Genomic DNA, 22142 nt, shown 5'->3' with positions numbered 1-22142 from the left:
CGTGCTGAGAGTGCTGGCGGCAGCCGGCCCGCCTTTGAGCGGTAATGCCTGATTAAAAACACGGAAGTGGGCCAGGCACGGTGGTGCACACCTGTAATCCCAGCTACTCAGGAGGGAGACGCAAAATTGCACTCTCCAGTGCTAGCTCGTTCGGGAGGCATAGCCATGCTAACCAGTTGCTGGCGGGAAATTTGCTGGAGTCCGCAGAGGCCTGCGAATAGCCAGGTCGCGGGCAGGCTAAAGTCCGTGTGACATCAGAGGCTATATGTCCCGGCCTTCTGGCGGGGCTATGGTTTTTGGAGGACTTTTTCAGCACCTGAGCGGACTCGCCTGACTGAGGCGGAAGCTGCGTGGTGAGCAGCGGCGCCATAGAAAGCAGAGAGGAGCTGAATCGGCTCTGCGGAAAAACTGTGTTTCCATAGCAACATGGGCGAGCGGGGAGATGAGTTCCCAGAGAACGGGGCTCCGCGCGCGGGCAGACCGGGCCCTCCACGGGTGGGCGGATGCCCCCCCTCGCCGGAGCTTGAAAAAGACTCACAGCCGGTGGTGCGAGTTCATTGCCTGAGGTGAAACGGCGAGCCCGCGCACGGCCCGGGGCGGGGCCATGCGGAGCGCGCCACATTGGGCTTCAGAGGCGGAGCTGTGGCAGCCGCCGTCCGCTGCTGCCGCCGCCCTCAGCCAAGGTCGCTAAAAATTCAGTCAGATAAGAACATTTGTCGCCAAGAATTCAGTCAGATAAAAACATTTATCCCCCAAACATCGCCCCTTTGTCAGCAGGAAGTAGCCAGATGATCGACGTCCATTCTCCCTCAAAGAACTGGTCCTAATTATCATAATAAAGGCGCGTCAACCTGGTTATCATTACCTATTGCCCCTGGCAACGGGTGAAATAAACAATGTTACCTAGAGGTTTTTTCATCTGAATAGGGGAGCTGGAGAGATGGCTCAGAGGTTAGGAGCACTGACTGCTCTTCCAAAGGTCCTAAGTTCAATTCCCAGTGACAACTGCTTTGGTTTTTAAACAATAGAGGGGGACTACACTACCAGTGACAGCTTCCCCCAGAGAAAGGATTTCTCTTGCATTCTTTACACTTAATTTTTAATTCAAAATTTTGCTGGTACAGGCAAACAAGATTTGCTTCTTGAAGCAGAGACCTGCAGATCTCTAAGTTCAAAACCAGCCTACTTCCAGTACTGATTGTGCTGAATTTTTACACTGAGAGTTTTTAGTACTCTTAAATGTTAATTTGGGAGGAGAGTTTTGTTTATGTTTTTCTAGGAATGCTGACATACATCTGGATGCCAGCGAGACCGACCAGAGAGATAAAGAAGACGACCCAGTGGATGCTGAGTGTCCTGCTGTGGAAGATTCGTGCGGAGGCAGCAGAGATGACCTTCTGGGCGGTGCCAAGAGCAGCTGTTTCACACCATCGACTTGAGCAACACCCTGTGCAACCTCTTATCTCTGACTCTATTTTGCCTTTTCCCTCCTTGGGGATGGGTGGGAGCAGATATCCTTGGCATGCTGCGTCTAGGTGGGGACCAGATTGGAAAATAGTTTTGCCTTATTGCTCTTAAAGACAATAATTAGGGGGAGATGTTGGGAGCCACCTGGAGGCACAGGTGGTCCTGCAGTTTGGAGGTAGCCATGTGGGGCTGAACAACCCTGCCTGCACCCTTGCCTGCACATGCTCAGACCAGCAGAATGGCATTAACCAATCAGGACAGCGTTCAAGCTGCTCCACCGTTTAAAAGCAGCTGCCTCGGGGCCCAACGCTCTCTCTCTAAGCTTTCTCTCGTCCCTGCTCTATCGTCCCTTCCCCCAATTTTCCTCAAGGGAATGCTCCAAATAAAGATGTGACCAGAGAAGGAATTCTCGTTTTTGGTGGGGTTCATTCCTGCTGGACAGGATGGCGCCCCGCACACAAATAAGCATAAAGCAGTCTTGAGTATCTGCCGCCCCAATTCCTTAAACCTTTTGTGCCTAACCTCCTGCCCTTTTATTATACAAAAAAGAGATGGGAATGTAATCTTCTGTCCTCTCCTTTTAAGAGACAAGCCTGCCCACTCCCTTCCCTGTTCACAGAGGTAAGTGAATCTTCCTTGTTTCTAGCATGAGCTCTCTTCCTTTCTATGTCCTGAAGAGGTAGCTTCTACTCTCCTCTCATCCTCTCTTTCCTTGCCCCCATTCTCCTTCTTCTCTCCTTTCTTTTCCCTTCCATAACCCACTAAATAAATATCCAACCTCTCTCTGTATGGTATTCCATTTCTGTCTCTCACCTACCACAGCTCCTTGTGAGACCTGCTGACCTGCCGAGGTCTCTCACCTGTCCTATGACTGCCTTCCTAGTGCCCGCTCCCCTTGCAGCCTGCTACTTGTTGCTGCCACTCGGAAAACTGTGCATCATTTTATTTTTACCATTACAAGTATGATGTGGAAATGTAGGATAAAACAAACAAAAACAAACAAAAAAACCCACTTTTCTCCCCAAGTTGTTTTAGCCATGTTTCTCATCACAAAACACACCCAAACTAAAATAGTGATCATCAAGAGATACTTATTTAGCAATGATAATCTATATAAGTCTGGGAAAGTAAAGAGAAAGAAAGCAAAGCCGTGAGCAGTGAAGGATTATCCATCTGGATATCTAGTTGCATATTTCCAGTGACTCAGGGTTGATACTGTGCTCATCCAAAGATTGGTAAGAAGCTAGTGTGACTGAACAGAGGGACTGTCATGAGGATGGTTGTAGAAAGTTTTGTTATCATAGTTAGATATGGTAGAAGACATAACACTGGTTAAAGAATAAAGCTAACTGCCCACGCCAAGGTGTGAGCCAGTAAACATCATTCCTCCATTGGCTCCTACCCTGAGTTCTTTCTCTCAGTGATAGTCTATGACCTGGATGTACGAGCCAATTTAACCTTTTCCCCCTCCAATTGCTTTTGGTCATGGTGTTTATCACAGTAACAGCAACAGAAAGAAAACTAGAACAGTATTGATATTATATTGAAAGGTATGAACATGAATGAACAAGACCAGGAAAGAAAGAACATAAAATAGCTTTCTGATACTTAATGATCATGAGAAGGTAAGGGGCGTGTTTTCTTCATCACTCTATTATGCTACAATAAAACACCTGAGACAGTCATATATAGAGGAAAGAGATTTCATTCCTTAAAATTCTTGAGATTGGCAAATATTAAAAACTTATGATAGTAGTCCAGTGAGGGTTTCTCTTTGCTAGCAACACAGATTATTATTGCTGTCTCCCAAAACGGAGGAACTTTGCTTCGTTAAAGAACAGAAACAGAGAGCAATATTTTCAAATGCTGTATGAAATGTGGGTTTAATAAGGCTCTTAATATATTCACAAGGCAGCATTACCATAACTTAATCAGCACTGAAACTCCCATTTTTAACGGAATCTCCTTAGTCATCAAACTTCGATATCAGATTTTTCAAGAGCACACATTCAGTTCATAGCATTATAAGTTGCAAAGAATAGGTAAGTTGTGTATTTTGAATAAAAGGAACATAAGTGAACCCTCAGCACATCATGACAGATAAGGGATCCTTCTAATTAAATATTTCAGGCTCTCTAGTGACATACTTTGCAATTACATAACCAGTAAAAGTTGACTTATGAGGAATAGATACTGTTTAGCTGATGTACAGCTGTTTTTCACAGCAAAGAAATTCTTTGAATATTTCATGATTGTCACTCAGATTACATTTTCAACTGTCTTTGGCAATCTGGGATGATTTATTCCTCATGTTTATCACATGGTAAAAGGTCAGCTAGGATTTTCAGTGGGAAGTGACTGTAGAGGAGAGACAGACACAAACGAATTTCCATCAGGATGCCACTTTCAGCATATTGGGAAGTGTGAACACACCAACTGGTGGCCCAGTGCAAAAAAGTTAGCCCTAAACACATGCATAAAGTAAAATTAAATGGACTCAACAGTTATACTTAGGAATATATGTGTGTATATGCAGAGTACATTGTGGCCTTGAAGTGTAAGCCTACCTCACCCTTTTCTCCATATGTCTACAATAAGAATTACTGAAAAAAAAGCAATGAATCTGGAGGAGAGAGGGGAGGGTTTTGTGTAAGGGTGTGGAGGCAAGAAAGGGAAGGAGGAAATCTGTTATATTGTAATCTTAAAGTAGATTTTTTAAAAAAATTAGTGTGTCAATAAGCAACACACACACACACACCACTTAATAATCAGACATGATATCAAATTGACTCTGAAATACTTTTCTATAGAAGGAAAATCTTCAGATAGGTGTTTATAAGTCATAGAAAATTTGCAACTTTACATTCGTGTTTGACTGATAGGACTGGGAAAGACTGGATTCTAGATTTTAATTCCATTTTTATCTACCATATTAGGTAGAAATGATGGAGAGTCTTCTAGACAGAAACTGACATTACTGGATTCACAGGAACCAGAATAATGTGCACTTTTAAACAGAGATATAAGGTAATCATCTTAGAATTCTTCTAATATAGCACTTTTCTTCTTTCCCTTCTGGCGTTTCTTCCTGTTTACCTCTGGCCTCTGCTTCTGTCACTCTCCATAAAGTTTACAAATAAAGAATACTAAAGCCAAATTTATTGTTTTGCAAACTAATGCAAAATATCTCTGCAATTTATTGAAAAATAATCAATTTATTTGAAAGTTTAAAATGTCTGTTCCTATGCCACATTTCCCCACATACTTACCTGTCTGTATCCATCACCTTTTCTAAATAACAGCAAATTACCAAGTTACTGCTGTTTAACCTAATTTTTCCCACACCAGCAATTTATAGAAATGAGAGCTTGTTAAATGCACTATTAATATTAGTACTAATTTTATGGAGTTTTTTATTTCAAAATTATTCTAAGACGATAACACCTCATTCAATCGCATTCAACGTCCAAGGTCATTTTGCACATTTCTTGGTGTGGAAAACACATTTTTTAGCTGTTATTTACTGTGTTAGCTTGATCTCAAATTCCTAAACATTAAAAATTTCTATGCAATGTGACTGTACACATTTTCATTTCACTGTTTTCTTGCCTGTGTTTTTTTTACAGTCTTCTTCAGTATTTCCATAAATCATAATTTATTTCAACCCAAATGTCTCACTATAAGGCAGGAATGGGAATGGGAACTATAGTCTAATTAGTAACCCACACATAATCACCATCTTTGGGTTTTCCTTTGTGGTATATTGTAATGCACTTCCCATACTGTTCTCTCACTTGCTTAAAAAGAAAATTCAAACATCCCACACAGTTAATCTGTAAGTGTTCCTGGTGCTATGCTGTCTGCAGAGAAGGCGAGCAGCAGATTTCATCCTAAGTGTTTTGAAAGCAAATGGTTCATCTAGAAATTTTAGAATTGAAATCGTTAAACAATAAGATTTATTCTATTTATTCTGCATGTGTATATATGCATATATCTCTCTCTCCCTCTTACTCTTTCTCTCTTTCTCTCTGTCTATGTATGTGTGTGTTTGACTGTGTATGTGTGTTTGTGTATGCAGAAATCAGAAGAGGGTGTCAGATTATTCAGAGCTGGAGTTACAGATGTTTGTGGGACCCTTGACTTCTTATGTCGATTGGGATCCGAACTTCAGTCCTCAGCATCGAGCAGCAAGTTCCCTTTACTCTTGTATCATATCTTCAGCAGCAGAACTGGTTTCCTCCATATAGCCATAATAGTCCGTGTTCCTGAAGTTTGGCATAAGTCTAAACAGTAGAAACAGGATTTTCTTTTCAACAAAGGTAAGTACCTACTGAATCGTGAACACCTTGTCATTTATAGTAACACGTTTATTTAATTACCCGATTTTTAACTGATGAGGAGGTATTATTTAGCCCTGAGGTACTTGGAAAACCAATTAAGTAAATGGTGCAAACTGAATACAATAATGGAGTTTTGTTGAGTTTTAGAATGAAGATATCTGCATAAAAAATAATGTGGAGATGCAGAGATGGCACAGCAGACAACAGTGTTTGCCATGCAAGTCTGACAACCTAAGGGAAAACCCCGGAGCCATGTCAAAAGCAAGATATGGAAGCATGCATCTGTACCCTTGCACTTCCATGGTCAGATAAGGAACAGAGAAAGCAGAATTATCTATAAGATCAAGGAGTACATAACACAGAAGAAAAAACAAAAAAGATCTGTCTCAATAAGATGGAAGTAAAGAATACAACACCCATGAAAGTTGTCCTCTGACCTCAATTTGTGTATATGACAGATGTATACATGTGCTTACACACTTGCGTGTGCACATCACAGTAATTCAATGAACACAAATTACAAAAATAAAAAGTGTCAGTAGGAGAAAGGACAATTCTGGTCCCAGGCGATCTCTCAGCACTTCAAAAATACAGAACACTGAAAAGAATAGGATTCTCCTTCCACCAGTATTGATCTAAGATCTATTTTATTCAGTTCCTCACACAAATATGTTGTTTGTCTTTTAATCATTCCTTTGTAGATAATTTTTATTCCATAAATTATTAAGCCAGTGATTTTTTTTTACCTCTACCATGCATTGCAAATATTTTCTGAATTGCAACTGCAGAACTTGTTCAGGGCAAGGTGGGGTGGTCTCCTGATTTTTCAATCTACTATGGATCAATATTTTAAATAAATGCACTAATGATTGATTAAGAGAAGATTAAATATTGACACAAGTGTCACACACTAGTACTTTTCACTGGATTCAACATGCACAAAATTGCTATTGTTGTTTTCCTCATTTGGTTCCTGCCCAGCATCTAAGGGTGTCAAGGGGCACTGTCTGAACCTATACCTATCCATGCATCACATTAGACAGTGCTGGGTTAGAGGGTATGGAGAGTGCAGCACATAAGGGTACTAAATAAAAATAAAAATTAAAAAAGCAGGTTTGGAGCCTTTATCCCAACAGAGAGAGAGAGACCGTCTTTTCACTCTTCCTTATATAGGAATTCTCCTGAAGATTTGCTGTTCTGTGGATCCCCTGCACACAAATCAGACTTAAACACCTTTACAGACTGGATGGAGACTCATATGCTGATTCTTTAAGCCATTGACTCTTGAAGAATGATTTAATTAAATTTGCATTCCCTGTCCTCACCATGTGGATTAGAGGCAAGTTCGCCTTTGATTTCATTGTTGGAAATAGGGATTTTAGTTATCTGGAAGAGCATTCTATACCCCTGAGAAGTGGCCCGTTCTCCGAATACCTTAAAAATTCTTCTGGGTTGGTTATAAAAGCAAACTGTTTTTTTCTAATAAGCACATATCAATTTTTCACGAAGAGGTGAAACAATTCAGACTTTGATTTGTAGGTAATATGAAAGTTTATGGTGGTTGGTGTTTGTCTACTCAGTACCACACCCATACTCTGAGAATATTTTTTTCATATCATGTTCAGAGTATTTCTGTGACAAGGGGCATTTCACCACTTCTTGTATTTTTGATGCAATTATGCCTCCAAATTTGACGTGATAAAACTCATATTCTGGAAGACACTTTTTATATCTTTTATGTAAGATTGAAATTTCTCTCGTTTTAAGACAATATGAATGCAATTGTTTGACATATAGTTATTTTCTTCTAATGCAGGAACCATATCTGTTTTATAAAATCAGAATCTACTACAGGCAGCCACTCCTCAACTGAGTGCTTACATAAAAATTCCAAATATCATGTAAATTAATTAATTAATAAGTTCAATCAACTGTTCAATCAACACATGGTTATTTATAAAGCAGATGCGGCTACTTTTTTCAATGTCTGTTATGGGTGGGTCACTGTGCACATCTTATTTAGTTTGGAGATTGTACTCTGAAATGCATACAGTTCCACTGCTTCATGATTTCCTGGAGATATATCCAAAGGATAGTTAACAAAAATGTGTAATTGTAAGAGGTGGCCAGAAAAAAGAAGGGTGCATCAGAGAAACAGGGTGTGATAACATTGGAAGTAAAGTCAAGTTAACTATGGGTGGAATAAAAGAATAAAGACCTGGATGTAGCAGTGAGAATGTTGCTTCTCATTGTTAGAAACCATATACAAAGTCAAAGGTGACATCACTGCAATGAATGGGAAAAGAAGTTGTGACGAAATATTTTTAGTCAAAAAGAAGAAAGAGATAACCTCCACATTTAGGGGATGGATAGATGGCTCAGTGGGCAAAACACTAAGAGGTGAGATTTAGAGTTAAGGTAACCATCAGTCAATTCTGAAAAGGAATACAACTTGCACGATCCCTATTTTCAGGAGTAAATTTAAGACAGTGGATCCTCCAAAAAGTGGTTAAATGAGCTACTAAATCAGTGAGCAATAGATTCAAAGGATAAACTTCATATCTGTATGTATGGACACAAACTACTGAGAGTCATCTCTGGCCTCCACATGCACACTCACATACATGCACATGCACACACATACACTTAAGCAACCCCCCATATAAGAACGTTTACAACATCACCCACAAACCCATACAAAAATTATGCTTTATATTAAAAGAAGTCTCGAGAGATGGATTACAGTCTTAAAAGTTCAAGGGTGAAATATTGGAACCTGGCTCTAACCAGATAGATCAAGACAATAACAATTTTCAAAAGTAGAGAATATGCTTTTTTAACTATTAATGTGTCCAATATATTAAATACTAATTTACTAATAAAATATTTTCAATTTTCTTATACTTTGATAATGAACAATAGGACAATAATTTTTAATTACTTGACCATATCAAAAATTGAAAAGAAAATTGGCTTATATAGCTTATATAGTTGATTCTTAAAATATGCTTGCATGGTTTTAATCTGCATTTTTTCATTGTGCACTGGCATTTATATGGTCTTGTAATGCTGTACAAAACCAGAAATATTTCTTTGAATAAATGAATTAAGTCAAAAAGAAAAGAACACAGATACAAGAAGTTTCTTCTTAACAGTTGCACGTTTTTGTTTTTTTTTTCATGATCAGTTACCTCATGTCTCCCTAAGCTGGAGAACTTTACAGGTAGAAAATAGATCTTTGGTGTGGGACTATGATAAATGTGGGGATAGAATGCTGATATGATGTGGGATTCTCCTCTATATTCCATAAATATATTTTATTGCCATTGGTTAATAAAGAAGCTACTTTGATATATGGCAGGGCAGAATACAGCAAGGCAAGAAATCCAAGCAGAGCAGACATAGAGGAGGAAAGAAGGTGGAGTCAGGGAGATGCCATGTGTTTGCAGAAGGAGAAAGAACCTTACTGGTAGGCCACAGTCTCATTAATGGAATTAATTAATATACAGATTAATAGAAATGGGTTAATTTAAGATGGAAAACCTAACTAGGAATATGCCTAAGCCATTAATCAAGCAGAGTAGTTTCTGTGTGATTATTCTGGTCTTGGTAACTAGGAAATGCATGTCTAGTCTCCAATAACAAATGATGCCCACTGTCTGGCATAGATCCACTAAGACCTAAAAAAGCTCAGAAGAAAAGAGGCTTCAAATCCACAAAGCTGAGACTGAAGATCAGCTTCTTGGTAGCTACATTTTTTTCCCGGATAGACTATATTTGCTGACTGCAAACAGAGGTGCTTTTCTTTAAGAAAAGATTTCCTGGTTCATACTGACAGCAAGAATGACTTTGGCTCTTTTAGCAGGTCCTGATACAGCACACTTATGGTTTGTGAGCAGAATGCTTCAAGTTGCTTAATGGTGACATCGACCTGCTGCAACCCTATAGCTGGGGCAGTGAGTACGGCTCACAGAGTCGGTGAACATACCTCCACCATGTTGGAACGAACATAACAAATAGGCAAAGTCACAGCTTTGGTAAGTGCCATGATTCTTAACATTTTAAGATGTGTTCCTGATCAGAAAAGGGGATATGATATAGAAATGAATGCTACATTGGCATGGACCATGGTTCATTGATACAAATTTAAGGTCAATTTTGTTATATGTGTATTTCTACTATTGTTTAAGGTATTTTGCTTATACAGCTCCTTTAAAAATAAAATGCATAATTTACAACTGCAAATTAATAGATAGTCATTTATAATAGTCAAACATGTAATCATGTTAGTTAGGTTTTCTAGGTATACAGAGATATATTTCAGTTAGACATATAATCTTAAACATTTCAAAAACCTACAGATCATTACATTTAAATATTTTAAGAGCTTAGAATTTTCTCGACAGTGAGAACTGTCTCCTTCTGGCTGCACCAATTACTTCGGAGAGGTTGATAAACATTGAAGAAACTCATTATAGAATTTCCCTTCAATGTGACAGATCTAGTCATTTTGACAAGAAGTTGCTCTTGTCTGGACTACTTGATGGTATTCTGTATGAACTGGACTTGCAGTACTTGCAGAAAAGTGTCCTTTTCTGTTAAACTTTCCCAAAGATAGGATGGTCCTTCGGGGTTCCTGATTCACAGAGAAAAATGCCAGATATTCTGCAGGATACAAAAGAAAGTGACTGACAAACTGACAATATAGGCAAAACAGTCTTTCATATTTTCTGCTTCGTGGAAAAGTCTGTTGGATACTGTGGGCCTGTAGGCTGAAGAAGGGTGCCTTAAGATTACAAAAGAACTTTGGATGACTGTCAAGATGATAAGATATCTTTGTCAATTCTAAGTTTTGGAACTTACTTACAATGTACTTCCTGTTTACTTAGGTAATATTATGTCTTTCTGAAGTCTTTTATGGAGATGAAGACAAATAGTTACAGATTTTCTAAGTTATGATAAAAGATAAATTACATATGAAACTTTAGGCTAGCAAAGATATATTATAACTATATTCTTGCTTGATACATATTTGCCTATATGCAATTTAACAATGTTAAAGTTCAAACCTTCCTTTTTATTTAGACAGAAAAGCGGGGATTATGTGAGATTGTCCTCTGTCTTTTATGAATATGTTTTATTACCATTGGTTAACAAAGAAGATTCTTTGGTCCATGACAGGTCAGACTATACCAAGGCAAGAAATCGAAGCAGAGATAGAAGAGGAAAAAAAGATGGAGTTGATGAGACGCCATGTAACTGCAGAAGGAGAAAGATACTGGAAATTTACCAGTATGCCAGAGCCTCATGCTGATATATAGATTAATAGAATTGGGCTGATTCAAAATGTAAGACCTAGCAAGGAATATGCCTAAGCCATTGATCTTACAGAGATTTAATTAATATAGTTTCTGTGCTATATTATTTGGTCTGGGTGGTCAAGAAATGCAAGTGCAATCTCCAGTTAGAGTGATGTGCTCACATTGTGCATAGAATAGGAGAATTATCACTTTTATTTTCTTGAGTACTTTGAATAAACCATCATCTCTGAACGCACACTGTGAAAAAAGTTATCAATTAGGGAATTTTACACGTGTTGAAGTTTACTTTAAAAACTGATCTAGGAAGCTAAAATACTGACAGATTGTATATTAAAATGATATAAAATTAAATCAAAGCTCTCTATATTATGCATAATTTGGAAATTCAAGTAATTAAAACTTCAGTTCTCCAAAAATTGACCTGTGGGAACTTCATTTATGTAAAAAACCTCTTAGTCAAGATTCCTAAAGATTTTTCCAAATATTTATCTACCTCAGATGATTCCCCTAATAACAATTTATTTTGATTAATATTAAGGGAAAAAGAAAGACCCTATTTGTCTAAAGTAAACTCAGTTTTAGACAAGTAAACATGGTTTATGATTTTTAAGTGTACTAAAGAATTCTGAGACCCAAATGACAAAATTGTGATTTTAATAAAATTTTCAACAAAAATCATAAGTATCTTGTATATAATGAAAATCAAATAACTATATTCTCAACAGCTGGTACATATTCAAGGTAACTTATCACATTCTGAAGTTACCAGAACCTGTTCAGTGTGGAATCAGCACAAATCAAGTGCCTACTTTTCCTTTCTACACATATATGTTTTAAGAATTTCGAAGTCTCAGGTATTCCAAATGTTCTGCAAGTGTCTTTGAAACATCATTATATACTTTTAAGATTCTCTTTATCTTTTACTTATATTCATTGAAATGTGTGTCTATATCTTATAACGATAGAAGTAGCTATGTGAGGACATGATCTTTTAATTCTAGAACTGAAGAGATGAAAGGAGAACCTTTGGAGTTCCCTGGCTATCCAGCCTAGTTCATATTTTAATTAATGCTCATTTTCTCACCCAAAGCAAGTACTTGAAAACTATAAAAACTGGGGTTTTTTTCAGCTGGGTATTTTATTTGGCTTACTAATTAGAGTCCATTGTCAGTGGAAGCTAAGAAGAAATTCAAGGCAGGAACCTGGAGGTAGGAACTGAAGCACAGACACAGAGAAACAGTGCTTACTGGCTTACTCCTCGAAGTTTGCTCAGCTTGCTAGAAACAAGTCTTTATATATAAATGTCACAACACTTAATGTTTCCCAAAAATTGAAACTTGGTGATTTCTCCATAAAACTTTCTAAATATTAAAAAATAAAAAATATTTCTAAACATTAAATGCTTATTCAATTAATTGTATTGCAGATAAAACTTAAATTCTAAGAATGACTTGGGTTATTTGATCTTTAATTCAGTGATTATAATATTATATTTTTACAATAAGTCATGTTTTTTATTTAAACAATGAGTTTAAACTGTGGAGGTCTGAGGGAAGGGTCTATATATGCAACAAAAGCCAGAAAGATAACATCTAGCCGTAAACCCATGATTCTACAACCATTAGCAGTTAATAACCACTGTGCTGCTAAAATGACTATCTGGGAAAATAAATTTAAAGATTAAAAAAAGAAAAAAGCAAGTGGGTAATGGTAGTGCACACTTTTAATCCCAGCACTTGTGATGCAGAGGCAGGCAGATCTCTGAGTTCATGACCAGTCTGGTCTACAGAGTGACTGCCAATATAGCCAGGACTATCTAGACAAACCCTGAGCTGAAAACAATAACAACAAAATTAAGTTTGCACAAGAGAGATGTGTCAACACTTAACTGTTCTTGCAGTGTTCCCCAAGGCAGTTTCCAACTCCTAATTCAGATTACCTGTAACCCCAACTTCAAGAAATTCAGGGCATCTAGAGGATCTAATTGTCTCTTCTTGTCTCTGGGGGTAGCTATACTCAAGTGTACATACCCATTACAGACATAAATAAACCTCAATTTTTATTCCAATTTGATTTTTATGGAAAATTGACTTAAATCTATTGCTCCTAATTCTTTAATATCCTAAATATTATATAATTATAAGTGGAAGCTATCTTAGAACCATTTATATCTTCATTTCACAACAAAGAATAAGAGTTTTAAGGCAAAGGTGTTCATGTTTGTGGTGTATTTTTGTATTACTTCCTTGTCTGCTAATCTTAAATTGAATGTTTTCATAGTTCATAAGTTTCTTTAGTTTTAAATAAAAACAAATTCCTCTATCAGGACAGAGACTAGTTATTTGCTCTAAAACTACATTCAAATAATGGAGATTATATTTGTTTACAATCAATGAAAGATACCAGAAATCAGTTTGTTGTGTTCATGGTTTGGAAAAACAAATAAATATATGTTTGGAGATGACGCTGACAAAGACTGGCATTGAACATCAAAGGTTACAGACGTTTATATCATGGATATAATAGACAGACCTTCCACTGTCTACAGATGTCCTTGTTGGGATGACCTGGCCAGACTTTCAGCAGACACCTATCTTTTGACCAGGAGCCTGTTCCTACTCAGGGAATCATAACTGTACAACGTGCACAACAGACACCATGCATTAAAAGCCCTTTTCAGTGAATACTATAGCTAGAGAGTTTGGTGTGGTTTAAATATGAACCTCCATAGGCTCTCATATTTAAATATTTGGTCATTAGCAAGTGGTGCTACTTGACAGGGGTTAGGAATGACCTTGTTGGAGGAATTGTGTCACCGGGGTGGGCTCTAGGGTTTCAAATGGTCTAGTAAGTACGGGCGTCTCTCCTTGCAGCTGCTTGTAGAGACGTAGAACTCTGATTTACCTTTCAAGAACCAGGTCTGTCTACATGCCATCATGTTCTCCTTCTTGATGATGATGAGGTAAACCAAACCTCTGGATGTAAGCAAGTCCCAACTAAATGCTTTATTTTATAAGAGTTACTGTAGTCATGGTGTCTCTTCACAGTAGTAGAATTTTGTTGATGTTTTGTATAAATCATTCAAATTTTGTATATGTCAGTTAGGTCTCTCACCTCATTGCCAGAAACGTAATGCTCTGATTCATCAAATAAGAGAGAAGCAGTCTAGCAGTCTATGCACACACACACACACACACACACACACACACACACACACACACACACACTGGTTCATTACCAAAAGTAAATAAAAATATTCTTTAATAGAGATAAAAATTAACATAAAATGACATTTCTGAAAAAAAAACCTCTGTATATATCAGTTGGAGGAATACTTATTATATAGTACAGGATCATTTTGTCACATGTTTAATTTTCTACTCTCTGGCTTAATTAATAAAGATACTGCATTCTATTTCCACTGTTTACATATCCCTGTCCTGCATTTTTTGGACAGAACTAAAGTTAATGAAGAACACAGTGGTTTCCATTAAAAGCATTGATCTTTCAGTCAGTAGTAGGTAGTGATTTATACTTCCAAAGGCTACTATATTGTAGATAAGAGCTGGGCCCTTCACAGTTGAGTGATTTCCATTAACTTTCCTCTGCCTATTTAGTTAGAACCTGTTTTTGAACTTTCGCTAAAGCTAAAGAATTATCTTTTAAATTCTGAATTTGTTGTATTTTTTTTTGTTGTTTCAGCTACCCATATTTTGTGCACTGCCCGCTAGAGGAGAGGCTATGTCCCGTTCTCCTTGACAAAGGAGCTCAGTCATCCCAATCAGGAAAGTCCTGCACCTTTGGCAGTTCTTCTGAACTGGATGTTGTTCAGCTACAAAGCTGGCACATATTGTGATCTGATTTCCAGGCTCCATTTCTCTGTGTTCAGAACTGTATAACAAACCAAATCCTAACCTTGCTACTTCAGGATTTGTTCATTATTAATTTTGCACCCCCCAAATTAACAGATATTGAATAGTTAAATATTCAACTAATGTATTTATAAAGTCTTGACTAATTTTTGATGCCCTTTTCTTCATTGCATAGAACTAAATAGTGATCTCTGTTTATTATTATATGTGATTTCTGTCCTAATATCCTTTACTCTTGGTAGAGTATGAAGTCCTGGAGAGCAGAAATTTGATTGATTATATTTTTATATTTAAGAGGTTGTGGTTCATGGAAAGGACTGGATACTTTTAAACTGATTTATTGAAATATTCACTTGGTTTTACACATGCATTAGAATAACAGAATACATTAGTGGTTTTAATTGAAACACACACAAAAATTGTGTTTTATAGACTAAATTTAATTCTACATGTCATTAATAAATAATTAAAATTTAAATTCTATGTGAATAGTTTTGTTAGACATCAATGGTCTTACCCAGTAATGGTTTGGTATGTCACAATGCTAACCTGCCTGGTATATATGTCTACTGTGCAGTAGGTGGGATGAAGTTAACCAAGTACTCTCTTGACTGTATTTAATTCTTGCTCCAGAAGAAGGAATTTATGTCTGGTCCTGTAAATAAACCCATAACTAAGAACAACATAGGCTCTAGAGGAATATCCATAATGTTCTTTTACTAAGTGGTCATGTCGTCAATCAGACTCCTAAATATTTTGCATATATCCATTGGCTTATTCTGGTCACAACCTTGGTGAGATGTTTCTTAGATCAGTGAGTGTGGGTCATTGCAGAGATGTGTTGCTGTCCATGGTGTGTTGACAATAAGTGACTGTGGGTGTTCTGTCATAGTAGGGACATTATCACAGAAGAGGAGGCAGAAAGCAAGAGCTGAAGAAAGGGAAGAGTGATCTGAAATGCCATCCTCTGAAAATGACATGAACGCTGCAACTTAAACTCATGGCAGCCCTACATACCTATATAAGATCAGAACCACAGAAAGCAAATTAAAAATTCTAGCATGGAGGTATTGGGATCCAAACCCCACCTCTAGTTGAGGAATTATGGGCAGTTTATAACTGCAAGTTGAAGAGAAAGTCACTTTTCTTAAGGAGCGTCCCTGGGAGGTTGTCAATGCCCCAGTGAATGATCCCACACCCATAAGCATGTGGGCAGCAATAATTAGAGACAGTGGGGTAAAATAAATGACTTGGTTAGTTTAAAAGGAAGACAATAAGTTGGGTAGAAATGTGATAGGGCTGGAAAACCAGCCCAGAAATCACAATCCCAGAGAACCTAGACAACAATAAGGACACTGAAAGAGACATACATGGATCTAATCTACATGGGAAGTAGAAAAAACACACTTTTTTTAAGAACAAAAGTTGAGGTTATAGAAAAATTTTCGATTTTTCTTTTACGTGCATTGCATGCTCATTGCATTTCCTACCTTAGCCCATCAACCACTATCACCATTTTTGTCTTCTTTCTCAGTTAAAGTCTTCTGGAGACAAGGCACACAATCTAAACACATACAAGTTTGGCAGAAATTCTTGAGACACTAAATATATTAAATTTAAAAATGAATATAAAGAGCAAAAACAATTTTATTATTTTAATAATTAGTCATTGTTTATGAGGCTATTTTCAATCATATTTGATTCCAGAACAACCAATAGCTCACCTCAATTCCTCTTGTTCAGAATATTATTCTTGTTTAAAACATTATTTATATTTTTTAAAAAAATTTTATTTATAATTTGTTCATGTGTGTATATTTGTGCATGCATGCACATGTAGCACACATGTGAACCTCAGAGAATGACTTATCAAGTCAATTCTCCTTCCACTGTCTAGGTGCCTGAGTTTGAACTTAGATCCTCAGGCTCAGCAGCAAGAGAGCTGGATTTTCTTGCTGGTTCATGATTTGTGTGCTTTATTCTCCCTTTCATTTAGTCTTTTATTCCCTACTGAAATATGAACTCAGAAACATAACAAGCACATTATGTTTCTACTGATTAGTTTATACATTATCAGTTGTACTTCCAAGCTCAGTTCTTTTCATCATGTCTCTGGATATTTTGTTCTCTCCTTTGTCTCTGACATTTCTTTCTGTTTATTTATATATCTCTGGCAGGGAAGGAGATGTAGATAGCAAAAGTTCAGTGCCAACAACAGTATTGTCTATATTCAAATTCCCACTTCAGATTCTTCCTACAAATAGACCCAAATATTCTTCTTCTTTATATTCAACCATTTTATCCCATTTTAGAAGAAAAGTCTTGCCTTGAAATAATATGTTTCACTGTAGGTATTCTATGCTTCCAAATATCCCTGGACCTAATATTAATTTCTCATTTCTAATTACCACTGACTTGATTTCAGTACTTAACTTTCTCTGTTTTAGCCAGAATAATTTTTCTCTTAAAATAGATACCCAATCCTTGAATATAAGATGAATATTAATTTTGAAAGAAAAACCAAGTAAAGGAAAGCCTTCTAGTAGTATTTTTCTAAATCTCACAAATACAAATGATACATTGTTCCTTTTCTGATTGCTGTGATTTTACTAGTAATATATCATATACACAAACATTTTCTCTTTAACATTTGCAATTAATTTTTATAAGTATTTCAAATGCTAAACAACATATTTTGATAAATGGATTACAACAGAAAGAGAGGGGGATGTTGAAAATAACATGAAAGGAAGACATATTAGGTAAAAAGAGATAGCTAAAAAAGTTATCTCTGCCATGATGCAATATAAAGAAAAAGAATGCATAATTAACGATTGTTTCTGATATAGTAACTTTTACATTTCTACCACTTTAAGGAATATCAAATGGTGGCCAATGGTTAAAGCCAACTTGCCTTTACTCTACTCAGTCTCAGTTTCCCAATTATCTAACAAAATGCATATTAATCTATACCCAGATCTAGAATGTGATACATAAAGCTAATTTAGAGTTTATCTCAAAATCCTTTTTTCTTAGTTGTTTTGTTTATTTTGGTTTTGGTTTTGATTTTTAAAGCTCAGTCAAAGTTTCCTACCCTCCCCTCTTCCCAGGTCTCCCAACCTTTTCCCCTCTACCCTTCCCAGCACCATCCATTCCTCCACTATTGTTGATGCCTGCCTGTATCACACAATATTTTCTCATTATTGTATTTGTTTTATGATTTTTAGGCCAAAATTATTAGAAGGTCTATTTGGTAAAGTGAATTCACATCACCAATACTCAATTCTTTTTCTTTCCGAAGCCTTGGTGGTGTCTGGTGATCACACTGCCATGGGATTCATTCCGTCCTGGGTGACCTTTCCTTCCACCCAGGGCCAGGGTGTCATTCAGGCCTAAGATGCAGCCAAGGGTCATGTCTGGGCCCCTGATCCAGTCATAGCTGTGGTCTATGTTGGTGTCTGTGGCCAGTGTCATCTTAGGAGACCTTAGGAATCATGGGAGAAGAAATCAGAGGGCTACACTGAACCAATCCTGCCCTGCACTACCCTGGGAAATCTGGCTTTGCCTCTGTTGGCCACTACAGCAAAAAAGCTGGCCCTGCACCTGGGAGAGAGGGCCCCTAGGTCATGCCACAGGGGATGATGAACATACCCTGGGGATATGCACATAGCAAAGCTGACTCTGCTCCCACACCCAAGGCTGGTGGCTTCAGTGGCTCTATCAGACCTGCCTGGCTAACACCCAGTCCCATACCTGGGCTTTGAATTGATCCACCCTAGTATCTACCCAATCTAGGTCCTGCTGGAGCGTGAAGGAACAGGTTCTGCAGAATGATACCCACAGGATCTCCAAAACACAAGATATCCCAGAACTCTGGTGAGGATCCAGTGAGAATGTTGTACCAAAAACCAGAGGCCTTGAACCAGACCAGATGCCAGTCAAGCTGATGGGACAAAGGGGTACATTATATGATACACCAAAGTCTCCAGTGCGTCAGGATGGATCTTCAAAGATGTGATGGAGAGGCAGAAGAGAAGGAGAAGCAGAAAGTTTTCTGTTTCAGGTGGGTTTTTTTTTCCCTGTTTTGGCTTACTGGGTTTTTGTTGTTGTTGTTCTTGTCTTTGTTTGTTTGCTTGCTTAGTTCATTATGTTTTGCTTCATGGTGGGGATGAGGGAGAATATTGGAGAACTAGGAGGTAAACAGAATTGGGGTGTATCATGTGACCCCCTAAATATTCAATTAAGAAGTATATAAGAAAGAAGACGATTAGGAGAAAGAAGATCAAAAGAAGTAGAGAAAACGAGCAGACACTGAATAAAGAACATAAAATTGTGTTAGTTTGAAGGAATAAGTTTAGTGATGTACTGATATATACGACCAGTTAACAATATATTATACATTATAATATGGTAATATATTTTATATGTATAATTATAATGCAGTACTGCATGCGTTAGCAATTTTCTAATTTATTAAATATATTTTTAACATGTTTGTCTGGAAAAAGAATGATAAAATGATGGAGTTAAAGAATAAGTTAATTAACCCCAGAGTAATGGCACATGTCTTTAACCCCAGAATTTACAAGGTGAAGGTAGAAAGATGCAGACTTGGTCTACACAGTGAGCTTCAGGAGAATCAAAGCTATAAAATTAGGACCTGTTTCAAAACGAAACAAGAAACAAACTAATATGCTAATTAGATTACTATTTATTTAAAGTAAACATAGACCAAAACATCACATGTTATCCCATTCTATGCAATTATTATCAATCTTATAAAAAATAAGGGGATCATAATACATAAGAAGAGACTTCAATAATAGTGTTTGGAAATATTTGTGGTTACATATAAAAGATCAAGGTTAAAGAAACTATTTTGGGGGAACTTTCATAGTTTTATAACAACTAATTGAATAATGGTTTACTACATTTTAACTTCATCATCAAAAAAGCTAAGAAAGTAGTATGAAATTCAGAAAAAATGAAAGAATCCCTATCAAATCAAATCATAATTTATCCTCAAGTTGTTCCTATGTTTGAAGGCATAGATTGCCAAAATTTTCAAGAAATTTTAATTCTATATTGCCACACAAAGATGCACACAATCATACACACATATTCACACACAAACACATATACATACTAAGAAAGAATCATACACACAGTGCATGTATAAATGTTCATCTACTTACGTGCATATGTTTTCATAGCTTTATAGTAGTTTTCCATAAAATTCTAAACTACGTACTCAAAATAGTTAAGTGTACCTTATGTATCTGTTACTGCTCAATGCATATTCATATCTCACTTTAAAGATAATTGACTAATTGACTTAGATCTGTTTTCCCTTTTTACCATAAAAAAATGCTTGGTGCATGTCCAATATTGGTTGGAGTTAACTGAAACCTCCTTTCCACGGTCCCTCCCTTTTTTTTGCCTCAACATACAATTAAGAAGTGCAACAGAATCTTGCCAACTTACTCTGGGTTTGACGTGGAGAATGAATTATGTTTTGCTCTCAGATAAGTTGCTCTACCAATGTCCACTGCGACAAACAGATGTTGTTGATATCCCAAGGAGGAGAGTTTTCATGTAGAATCCCACCTCTATATTTACTCCAATTACTACAAAGAAAATATATACCATGTGTCCTGCATTCATGGAGGGTGGAGACACTGGAAGAGATTTTCAAGATGATTGTTGCCTCCCCCTCTTTGGGGATCACCCAAAGGCAGCAGATACCTCTCACCTGCAGGTTTTACAGCTGCAGGTATTAAATGGTATTTTGCAGAGATCCATAAACATGGACTTGTTAGAAAACATAGCATAGGCTTCTCTGGATCTGGTCATCACATCTGAACACAGTTAGTGTGCAAAGAGATGGTAGAACACGTAAGTGCCTTGTCTTATTCACTTTCGGTCAGAGTTCTTGGTTCTGCTAGTTCCCAATGCTCTAGGCACTGTCGCAGCCTTGGCTAGGCACTTCAAAAGCATTCTCATTATCCTTGCCACCCCCTCTGAGAGCAGCAAGTGACAAGGGGAAACTTACAAATAAATATCTGCCCTCAAAATAGACAAACAGTGTCCTCATTGCTGCACACTCCCCTCCACTGACATTCTTTATTAAACTGGAACAGAAAACAACATTTTCAGCTTCGTTTTTAAAGATAGGGATTTAAGTCTTTCCAAGTGGAGAATGAACTCACCTGAATGGAGCAGGTTACTGGGAGCAGGATGCTGGAATGGCAAGAGGATTCAGAGAAAAGAACCATGTGACCCAGCAGAGAGAGAGATAGTTTATCTAGAGTAAGTAGTTCACGGAGAGCTGGAAGCCAGCTGCATACAATGTCTGCGAGAAATCTCAAAGAGCCAGGGAAGTCCTTAATGAAGTGCATTCAGTGTAAGTGTTGGGCTGAGAAATCATCAAAAGCAGAGGAGTGTTGACGGAGGAGACTGATAGACTCTCTCAGTGTCTGTCTTGACTAGAAAAATAGGTAATGAGGCTCAATGAATACTGCACTTCTGCCTGTATATTATTTTTTCTTTTTTTATTTATTCATTTATTTATAAAAATTTACAATTCCTCCCCTCCTCCCAATACCCTCCCATTCCTCCCAATCCCTCTCCTCCTCCCTCTCCAGTCCTAAGAGCAGTCAGGGTTTCCTGCCCTGTGGGAAGTTCAAGTTCCTCCCCTCTACTCCAGGTCTAGGATGGTGAGCAACCAAACAGACTGGATCCCAAAAAGCGAGTACATGTAGACAAAACAAGTCCCAGTGCCATTATCAATGGCTTCTCAGTCAGCCCCCATTTCAGCCACATTCAGAGAATCTGGTTTGATCACATGCTCGTTCAGTCCCAGTCCAGCTGGTCTTGGTGAGCTCTCATTAGACCAGTCCCCATGTATCAGTGGGTGAACGCACCCCTCACAGTTCTGACTTCCTTGTTCATGCTCTTCCTCCTTCTGCTCCTCATTGGACTTTGGGGGCTCAGTCCAGTGCTCCAATGTAGGTCTCTGTCTCAATCTCCATCTATCATTGGATGAAGGTTCCCTCTGATCCTGTCATCCTTGCTCACGTTCTCCCTCCTTCTGCTTCTCATTTGGACCTAGGGAGTTAAGTTCAGTGTTCCAATGTGGGTCT

General features: G+C 37.6%; 1 pseudogene; it reads left to right on the top strand.

Moving 5' to 3' along the window:
• Window positions 1–393: 393 nt before the first annotated feature.
• Window positions 394–573, top strand: LOC148119082 (Nuclear RNase P; annotated as a pseudogene).
• Window positions 574–22142: the final 21569 nt, after the last annotated feature.

This window comes from Myodes glareolus, chromosome 18 (genome assembly GCF_982192425.1).
Source record: "Myodes glareolus chromosome 18, mMyoGla1.1, whole genome shotgun sequence".
NCBI classification, from domain to species: domain Eukaryota; kingdom Metazoa; phylum Chordata; class Mammalia; order Rodentia; family Cricetidae; genus Myodes; species Myodes glareolus.
This window is presented reverse-complemented; position numbering and strand designations above follow the sequence as displayed.